Genomic DNA, 10,710 nt, shown 5'->3' with positions numbered 1-10,710 from the left:
GGCAGGCGCCCTGGGCTCGCCGACACCCCTAACGCTCCTCTCTTCTTGCGTTCATCTCCTCCTTCCTTCTGCACCCCTTTCTCATCCTGCTTCTCTCACTTTCCCCCTCCTCCCTCTTCTCTCAGCCGTCGCCACCCTCCCTTCCTTCCAGTGATGCGTGGACAAGGACAGAGGAGGGAAAACGTCCCGTCTCCTGAACTTGAGTGATACCTTGGAGATTATCTGTTCATGGAATCTGGAAATGACGCGAACAACCTTTCTGAAAGCATAAAACACACACACACACACACACACACACACACACACACACACACCGACTTTTAGTCTCCTTTTTCCTTTTCGTCTTTGCATCTCCTTCCCAGGGGCTCTTTGCATCTGGTTGGGTGGCTAGGAATGAGGTGAGGTCAGAGGAGGAAAGCTAAGAGGAAATTAGAGGCAGCAGTCTTCCGATATGGGGTTGAGAACAGCAATTGAATAGACCCAGAGATATGTTTAGTCACAACCTGACAAAGCAGGCTTTTCCGGAGAAAGAACTGATGTTGGGTGAGAGAAGAGAGGTAGGCAGGGTCATGGGGATTTTTTAAGACTATTCTAAGGCGTCCATTGTGGTTTGCTTTTTCTTGAGATGCATCAGAATACATCTCTAGTGTTTTGACCTGGATTTGACCTTGAGAAAATACTTGACCTTTTCTTGCTTCTGGCCTTAAATCTTTTCTTCTTCTTTTTTTCTTCAGACTAACGTTTTATAGCCCAGTAGACTGAGTCCCTTCAGCTAACCTACCAGACTGTCTGCAAAACTGTTCTGATGGACCCTGGAAACTCCAAAGTGCTCTTCTGAAGGTCGCAGTTCTGCAGCACTGGTCCAGGATATGGAAGGTGGGACAGATTTCTGTGCAGAGCACCACCCAACCAGTCCACAGGTTGACCCTCCCAGGACTGTTTCACCCTGGGCCTGACTGTCCTAGATCCTTTTTCCCAGAAAATAACTCCTTGGAAGGTGGGACAGATTTCTGTGCAGAGCACCACCCACAGTCCACATGTTGACCCTCTCAGGACTGTTTCACCCTGGGCCTGACTGTCTTAGATCCTTTTTCCCAGAAAAGAACTCCTGTCATCAAAGATTCTTTCTGCTCTTCCACCTCCTAATACTTCCTGCCATTCAAAGACAACTTTATATAAATCTCCTTATAGACGGAACCTTTATTTTCCAGCCCATCTTTCTTCTGTTGTTGAGGTGCTCCTTGCTCTCTGGCATCATATGTATACACGAGGGAGGCAAATAAAATACTAAACAGGATGCTTGACACTTAGTACTCAAGAAATGTTAGCTGAATTATTGTGGGTAGTGACTTCAGATTATCATTAACATTTGTTTCATGTTTTTATTCTCTCATGTAATTCTTAAACCTCGATTCCCTGTGCCATGATTTGCACAGTCCCAGCCTTTGTCCCTTGTAAATATCTGACTATGTGGTTATGGTTACTCATTTAAGAAAGCACAGTAAAAACAATACCAGAAGGAGTCAAGATTAATAACTTTCCTAATTGAACACAGTAATTTCCTTAGAAGATATGAAATTGACCACATTGATTTTACACTTGTACCCGGAGTACTTTGTAACATATCTTGTAGAAAACCAAGGAGAGTCCAAGGTTACACCACTTCAACACGCAGTTAGGAATCTCTCCACCTTCTACACAGAGGAATGTTTTCAGATGCCATATTTGGACTTGAGCGATTGCAGTTAACAATTCTATAACACATCTGGGAAATAAATTATATTAAGAGATGTGGGAAAGACCTCACTTATGATGCAAAGGGGATCTAAGGTTTCAGATCTTTCGGCTATTGCTACTGTAGCAAATTTGCTTAGTATCAGTGATTAAACTGTACCTTGAATGCTACAACAGGATGCTGTGCCCTAGAGATATTCCATTTGCTATTCAGTATACAGATAACTAACCCAACAGGCAAGACACAGTCATAGCACTCAGCATGGTTATTCTGAGTAAGTAGAGGTAAGTAACTAGGCTGCTTCTTTAGTTACCTTAAGCCTAAATCTCAGTGAGAAAGAGACCAAATTCTCAGTCAGTTTTTACTAGTAAGTTCACAAATTTTAAGTCATTTAGGATTAAGTCATCACAGACAAGTTCTTTTCAAAATTTAGATGAAAAATCCTGTGCTTAAAGATCTTGTTTGGTTTTAATCTGAAATTTGCAGGACACATATTTATAGGTAAGACACTAATAGTCTATTTCTTGAGCTTTTGACAGAAAATTTCATTCAGGACAAATTGTACTAGTTTGATAATATTGATCTCAGTTTAAGACTAAGTTGAAATTCCCTTGTTTCTTTCAGTAGAGCTGACTACACTGTTAATATAACTGTAAAAGCCCACCATAAAAATGCAAAATTAAGGAAAAAGCTGAGAAGTTGTAAAAGGATGTCATGGTAGGCAGAATTAACACGAACAGTGTAGGCTTCAACGATGTAACCTTTCCTTAGGGGCTATTTCCTGTGTTATTTGGGTAACTACAGAAAATTGACTTGACCTCATAAACCTCACAAGCAACCTCTACTGGCTCATTCCACATCAAAAGGTCATTTTTTAGGAGCATTATTTTAAGTTCCTTTTTCTTCTATTTTGGAAAAAATACTGCAGAGAAGAATGAAACTTTATGATCAAATAAGCAACCTCTCCCTAAGTTTATGGAAAAGCATTTTATTTTGGGTAATAATTTGGATTGACTATTTATTTGTTAAATCAATCAGGTAATTGCTCAGATCTTTTGGAAGTCATATAGAAAGGTATGCAGAGGTTCAATAAATACAATTTACTAATTTTATAATACACAGAGAAGACTGAATTGGGAAATAATTCCTAAGATATAATAATGATTATTTTCTTTTAAATAGAAGCTATGCTTAGGCAACTCTGAGAGAATATGAGCATATCTAAAACACCAACAGAAAAATTGAGTTCTTTAAAATTCTTTTCCCATAAACTTAGGGATAGGTTGCTTATGTGATTGTTTTAGTTGCATCATGAGTTTCATTTTCTTCTGCAATATTTTTCCCTCCCCCCAAAATGGTACTTAAAATAATGCTTATAACAAGTAGCCTTTTAGTGTAATTTAGCTAAATTTATTAATCCTTTTCCAAACGTGGAATATGATGTAACCAAAAGGCCACTTAACTAGAAGGTTCTAGGTCTGTCACTCTGGAGCAATTTATTGTAGCTGAGGAGGAGCAGTTTGTAGTGTGGGGGAGTAGTGCACAAGATAAACTCAAACTCTTAACTGAGGTTCTTATCTGTAGCCACATTGATCTTTAGTTCCACAAGTGAAAGAGTTGCAGCACGGTGTTTTGCACACTCTATATGTAATAGGGCTGGGCAAAACCTTGAAGACTATGTGATGTGTAAAAATGAGTAGTTAATAAGTCTACTATGGTGGCATGATAGCAAAATAACTGTTGCTCAATTAAGTTAAAGAAGTACTAACAACATTAACCTACTATGTAATCAAACCCTTCAGCTAAAATCTCAAGTTATTGCAAGAGATAGTCAATACCAATAAATCTGATTCTTAATGATTTTGTGCTATTCTCGATTATATCATAATTGTATTTTACCTATAGCCATTGTTTATATCAGTCTAATATTTCCCATATCATTTTATAATTTCTCATTTATTCTGTATTTGGTAAGGCAGTAGGAACACTGCAGTTATATCTCTGCATTCATGAGAAAATTAGGCATAAAGGTCATGGAGGAGCCTTGCATTAGAATTGAACTAACTTGACTCTTAATTCTGTCTGGTCATTAACCAGTTTGGTGACTTAAAGAAGGTATTTAATTTCTCCCAATTTTAGCTTCCTAAGATTTCATATGGAAATAATGCCAATTTTTTTTTTTATCTACAGAAGTTACCCTGAGTATACTAGAATATGGTATATGAACTTTCATAGAAAGGGTAAAGTATTACACAATATAAGATTAAATTTATGTGAAGAAAGTTAGCAAGATCAGAACAAAATCATCAGGTTTTGACATTTAATGAGATACCTTTAAGGTTGTTAATCTTTTCATCAGAATCTTGTCATGTCAACACATATAAACCAAATTTTAAAGTGAAGATATTTTGTGGAAATGTAATTTGCAGTTGTGCAGCTTCTGGACAGCCAGCTAGAGAGCTCTGCATGCACTTGCAGCAGTGAGTACTCAACGAATTGGAATACTGAAAGGCAGCATTAAAGTGAAACAACCAGTATGGAGTTAAGATTCATAGCTCTTTCTCTCTTGTCCTCACAATGTCCTAATGGTTATTTCTACATAATAAGAAGATGTAGAAATAAGGTTATTTCTACATTGGAGATGATGCCAATGGAAACAAGGATGCTTTTGAAAAATCAAGGTAAAACCCTATACTGGATCTTTGCCAGTTTTTAATAATATGTGCATGTTAAACAGGCTTTACTGTAATTAAGATCTTCTCTTAGAAATCTACTAGAACAAAAAAGTAGATGTCAAGTCTAAAATATGGAATAAAATTATCCCAAAACATTAGTATTTAGGAGATTGATTAATATGTGTCCTTAATGGAGAATAAATTGTGATTATTTAAAAAAAATAATATATTTGTTATATTTTTGTGTGTATGCTTCTTCTTATGAATGTGAAATGAGACTAATTACCTAGCAGCTGGCCAAAGCCATTGATAAATTACTATTCTTTAATTAAGTGCAATTCCCAAAGGATTTTAATACAATTTGTTTAAAGCTCCATGCAAATTCTGTTACCATTTAAATGCCTTCATAGTAATAGTCCAAAGAGAGAGCCCAATGCAGCAGTTAATTAATATGAATAAGCCTGCTGTTAAAACAGGACTCCTACCAAGAACATTTGATGAAATAGACAGTTTCTTAGAACTTGGGCTCACCCATAAAGATTTTAGTTTTCAAAGACAGAAAAATTTCTCAATATTTTTAAATTACAAATTTTTCCTTTTATTATCGTAAAAAGCACACATTTACATAGTTAATAGCATTAATGAGTTTGAGTTACACTGTGTCTCAATTCTGCTTTGAGAAGCAGACTCTCCCAAGCATTTAATTATCTTTCCTAGATGATTCCTGTGACTGTGCCCATCCTATTACTTTATCATTTATCACACTTACTTGTAATTTTTTTGTGTTTGTCTCTTTTCTTCTAGATTGTGGGCTATTTCAAGGAGCAACTGTTTTATTAATCTTTGCTTACCCTTCGTAATTTGCCTAGTGCCTAGAAATTAGAAGATGCTCAGTAATTTTGGAAACATATGAAAGAATAAATATATAAGTATGTATTTTTAACTTTTATTAAATATAACTACCTGAGGGAAGGGTGTGGAGGGTAGTAAAAGGTAGGGGGGGTCCAGGTATGCGGTGCCAGAGGGCAATTTGACTGTGGGTGGTGGGCACACAATGCAGTGTGAAGATCATGTTTCATGGAGATGTACACTTGAGACATGTATGATCTTGTTGACCAATATCACCCAATAAATTTAATTTAAAAGAAATAAATAAAACATATTAATTTCTGTTTTTCAAAAACATCATTTTTAATTTTTTCAATTTACATTTAATTTTATTTTGTATTAGTTTTAGGTGTACAGCATAGTGGTTAGACAATCATATAGTTTACAAAGTGTCCCCTTATATTTCCAGTATCCACTTAGCACCACACATAGTTATTACAATATTATTGACTGTATTTCCTATGCTGTACTTTACATCCCCATGACTATTTTATAACTGACAGTCTGTACTTCTCAATCCCTTAATTTTTTTAATCCAATCCCCCAACTACCATCAGTCTGTTCTCTGTGTCTATGAATTTGTTTCTGTTCTGTTTGTTCATTTATATTGTCTTTTAGATTTCACATATAAGTGAAGTCATATGGTATTTGTCTTCCTCTGACTGGCTTATTTCACTTAGCATAATACCTACTAGGTCCATCTATGCTATTGCCAATGGTAGGATTTTGTTCTTTTTTTATAGCTGAGTACTATTCCATCGTTTAATCCACTCATCTACTTGGGTTGCTTCCATAGCTTGGCTATTGTAAATAATGCCGCAATGAACACAGGGGTGCATATATTATTTCAAATTAGTTTTGGGGGTTTCTTTGGATATATACCCAGAAGTCAAATCACTGAGTCATAAGGCAGTTCCACTTTTAATTTTTTGAAGTAATTCTATACTGTTTTCCACTGTGGTGGCACCAATCTGCATTCTCACCAACAGTGAGCAAGGGTTCCCTTTTCTCCACATCCTTGCCAACACTTGTTATTTGTGGTTCATTGATAGTAGCCATCTGGCAGGTATGAATTGATATCTCATTGTGGTTTTAATTTGCATCTCTCTGATGTTTATTGATGTTGAGCATCTTTTTACATGTCTATTGGCCATTTGTATGTCCTCTAAGGAGAAGTGTTTATTCACGTTCATTGTCTGAAAAAAGGTATTTATTAAGTAGTAAAAGTTATTCAGTGCCTTTTATAGTGTAATCCAATGATACTATCCTATAGAATAAAACCCTAATATGCAAATCAACTGAACGATGGAATGACTGGTCACTATGAACTGACCACCAGGGGGCAGACACTCAACATAGGAGCTGCCCCCTGGTGGTCAGTGCACTCCCACAGGGGGAGCGCCGCTCAGCCAGAAGCTGGGCTCACAGCTGGCGAGTGCAGCGGCAGTGGCGGGAGCCTCTGTGGCAGCACTAAGGAGCAGTGAGCTGAGCGGTAGGGAGCGAGGGGTCCTGGACTGCAAGAGGGCATAGGCCGGGCTGAGGGACGCCCCCCTGCTACCCCCCAGTGTATGAATTTTGTGCACCAGGCCTCTAGTATAAAATATTACTCTTTTCTCTTCCCCCACTGCCACTGTCTGCTTTTCATGTTGAAGTGGGACACGAGAGGTCTGTGTGTCAGTTAGTTTGCACCTACCTCAGAGTAGGCCTCATTAAAATTGATGGGAGAATACTGTGTACCCCCTGGAAAGTATCTATTTCCTGGGCCTGTTCAGTTACTACAGAGAAGAATCTCCCAGTCTTTTTTTCTGGAGGCACTCTGAGAATAGTAAGGGGTAAGGGAACTGGGATTTCACTCTTTATTATGTAAATTTTCATTTAATTTTCCTATGTGGTGCCTTGTGCCCAATAATTTCTCTGCAGAAAATCTCTGGTGCAGTTTTCCTAGAGAACACATCTCCAGTCGCTCCCCTGGGATGAGGACAGAGAAATTATTGTCCAACTACAACATGTGGTCACAGGACCTCCCAGAGTTTTCCATTACATAGAGAAGACATACCACACCTGTTTCTGATGCTGTGCTACACTCACTTTCAGAGATGTCTTGTGCTTTTCAATTCTGAGCCTTTCATGGGTGTGGAGGGACCAGCAGACACTCATCTGTCTGCTTTCAGTTTTCCTGTATCCTGTTAAAATTTGGAAATCTCACATCTGCTCTTTTGTTATTTTGTTTCTTGTGGCTTAATGCCACTTTATATATTTATTTCTTTTTAATCTTCACCATTTTTTAAATTTTTTTTTTTAAGAGAGAGTGGAGGGGAGGTAAGGGGAGGGGAGAGAGAGAAACATTGATGTGAGAGAGAAACATCAATTGGTTGCCTCCTCCACAAGCCCTGACCAAGGCCAAGGATCAAGTGTGCAGCCATGGTATGTGCCCTTGACGGTATGTCAAACCCGTGCCTCTTCAGTCCGAAGGTCAACATTTTAACCACTGAGTCAAACTAGCCAGGGAACCATTTTGTGTCTTTATCACCATTGTAGCAGAGACATTATGGAGAAATGCCCAAATGTTTTATTAACCTTTTAAGTTAAAAGAGGATCTCTCTGTAAAAGAGGCAAATGTTTGGCATTAATTATTCTGTATTATTACATACTATCTATACTACTAATAGCCTAGGGGCGTCACGACCGGATGACCCAACAGTGGGCCCTGGGCAGCTGGGGTGTGGTGGTGAGAACACCACTCCCCGTATCTGTCCCTTCCCTAGTTGGCAGCTCCCAGCCCCCAATGGCGAATGGGGAGCCAGGGGTGGGTGGCAGGGGACTCGGGCCAGGCCAGGCCAAGGCCTCCGCCCTGCCAGTCCCCCTACACACAGAGGGCGGCCCTCGGTTGGGGTGGGCCGCCGAGCAGGTGGGAAGCGCTCTTGGTCCCTCCCCCTGGCCTTCAGGCTCTAATCCCTGATGGCGAATGGGGAACTAGAGGAACCCGGGGTGGGTGGCAGGGCATGCGACAGCACCAGGCCAAGGCCCCGCTCCCCATCACCCCCCACACAGAGGTCGACCAGCGCCAAGGGCAAGGTGGGGGTAGGGAGGGGGCAACCTCTTGGTCCCTCCCCCCACCCCACAGGCTCTGATCGCCCCTGGCATACCAGTTTCCATTAGTGGGAAGAAGATACAATAGAATAGCCTGGAAACAACAAGTTTTTTCCTTATTGATTCTTTATCGCTGGGCTCTAGAGATATAATGGCCAGGTTCCCTGTTGGGTCCCTTGGAGTCTCTCTCCTCCAGAAGATACAATAGAATAGTCTGGAAACGGCAAGTCTTTTTCCTTATTGATTCTTTATCGCTGGGCTCTAGAGAAATAGTGGCCAGGTCCCCTGTTGGGTCCTTCGGAGTGTCCCAGAGCAAGAGGCAGAGAAAAGCTGGACTTAGCAACCCCACCCACCCAAGGGTTGAGGGTAGCAGAGGGACTTGGTGACTTTGGAGTCACACAGACTCTGCCAGTTAGACCTGTGTAACCTCTCTGAGCCTCGGTTTCTTCATCTATAAAATGGGTATAATAGTACCAGCCTTAATGGAATGTTACAGGTGTGCATAAGATTATGCACGTAAGGCTCTCAGCCCGGTGCTTGACAGATACTAAGCATCACTGTTGTCACTGTGATTATCTGCCCCCTGCCCTCCCTGGGATTACGAACCCCAGTGTTTAACTAGCAATGTAGGCAGGTGTGGAAATTGCCTGCTCGGTGTCCTGGGGCCCCTGGGAGAACTCGGATTCCGGATTCCGGATTCCCGGGCAAGACACCTCTGCAATGTGAAACCCCTGAGGGTCAGGAGTCCAGCCGGGTCCCAGCATGTGCTCCCGGGATCTCCGGGGCAATACCGCTGCCTTCCCTCTCTTCCCGGCACTGTCCTGTCCTGCCTCAGTTGTCTCTCATGCTGGGAATCCCTGCGTCATCTGTGTGCACATCTGGTCCCCAGCATCCCCCACTCCGTGTTCCTCCCAGCTCTGTCCTGAACTTGGGCAAATCACTTAATCACTCCGCGTCTTTGTTTTCATCTGAAAAAGCTGGGAATAATAGTGCCGGCCTCCTGGGCTTGTTGATCAAACCAGGTCACCAGGTGAAGCGCTTAGAAGAGTGCTGGGGCCTGTTTTAAGTGGCCATTCAGTGTCAGCTGTTCTGTTACTGCTGTTGAAAGGCGAGTCTCCTAGGAGTAGGGGTTCTGCGAGGTGCCTCTGCCCTGTGAAAACCCTGAATGAGAATCTTCAGCCTCTTTCAGAAACTGTGAGCTCATTAGCATAATAAACCACCTGTGAAGGACCTTTGACTCCTATAAGCATCCTCTCTCTCTCTCTCTCTCTCTCTCTCTCTCTCTCTCAAATAAATGAAAAATATTTATTTTTAAAAAATAAAATTAGAGGTGAAGCCATTATGGTCCCATGGCTGCAAACTAGAAGAAAATATAACTCAACAAGAATAAGAGATTCTTTAAAAAAAGAAATTATAGTAATAAAAATAACATAGAATTCCAATGAGGAAGAAAACGGGCATCTAAAGGAATCCATGTGGCTACAGGGGAAATCGCTAATGAGCCTAGATTTTAAAAGACAGACTGGGAAACATGTATTTGCAGCAAATATTCAATAAATACTTAGTATCTTTAACATGTAAGAGCTCACACAAATCCTATATAATAAAAGCCTAATATGCAAATCAACTGAACTGCAGAAGGACCGGCAAAATGACTGGTCACTATGATGCGCACTGACCACCAAGGGGCAGATGCTCAACACAGGAGCTGTCCCCTGGTGGTCAGCCAGGAGCCAGGCTCACAGCTGGCTAGCGCAGCAGCAGTGGCAGGAGCCTCTCCCGCCTCTGTGGCAGCGCTAATGAGCCAAGAGATAAGGAACAGCGAGCAGGCGGGTGGTAAGGAGCGAGGGATCCCAGACTGTGAGAAGGCACAGGCCAGGCTGAGGGACCCTCTCCCATCCCCCAACCCCCAGTGCACTAATTTCATGCACGGGGCCTCTAGTGCGTTATAATATTGTATTATAGCATATAAAATGTATGTTATTTTTGCCTTTTTATATTATTGTAATTACTGAAACTATTTTTTAAATTGATGAAATAAAAATAGTTCTTTGCCCTCAGTTACATATATTTTTTACTCTTCCTCTCCTTTTTGAGACTTAATTTCTATTAGTCTCATATTTTTTTATACATCTAGCTGTATTTTCATTTCACTTTAATTTTCTTTTCTAAATAGTGATACTACTGTGTAATCTGTGGTGATATCAAATTTATGTTATCCTATCTAATAAAGAGGTAATATGCAAATTGACTATCACTACAACACACAAGATGGCCACCCCCATGTGGACACAAGATGGCCGGCAGGGGAGGGCAGTTGTG

The sequence above is a fragment of the Myotis brandtii genome, unplaced genomic scaffold, assembly GCF_000412655.1.
Source record: "Myotis brandtii unplaced genomic scaffold, ASM41265v1 scaffold546, whole genome shotgun sequence".
In the NCBI taxonomy this organism is placed as follows: domain Eukaryota; kingdom Metazoa; phylum Chordata; class Mammalia; order Chiroptera; family Vespertilionidae; genus Myotis; species Myotis brandtii.
The sequence above is the reverse complement of the archived record's forward strand: the minus strand, read 5'-3'. Positions refer to the sequence as shown.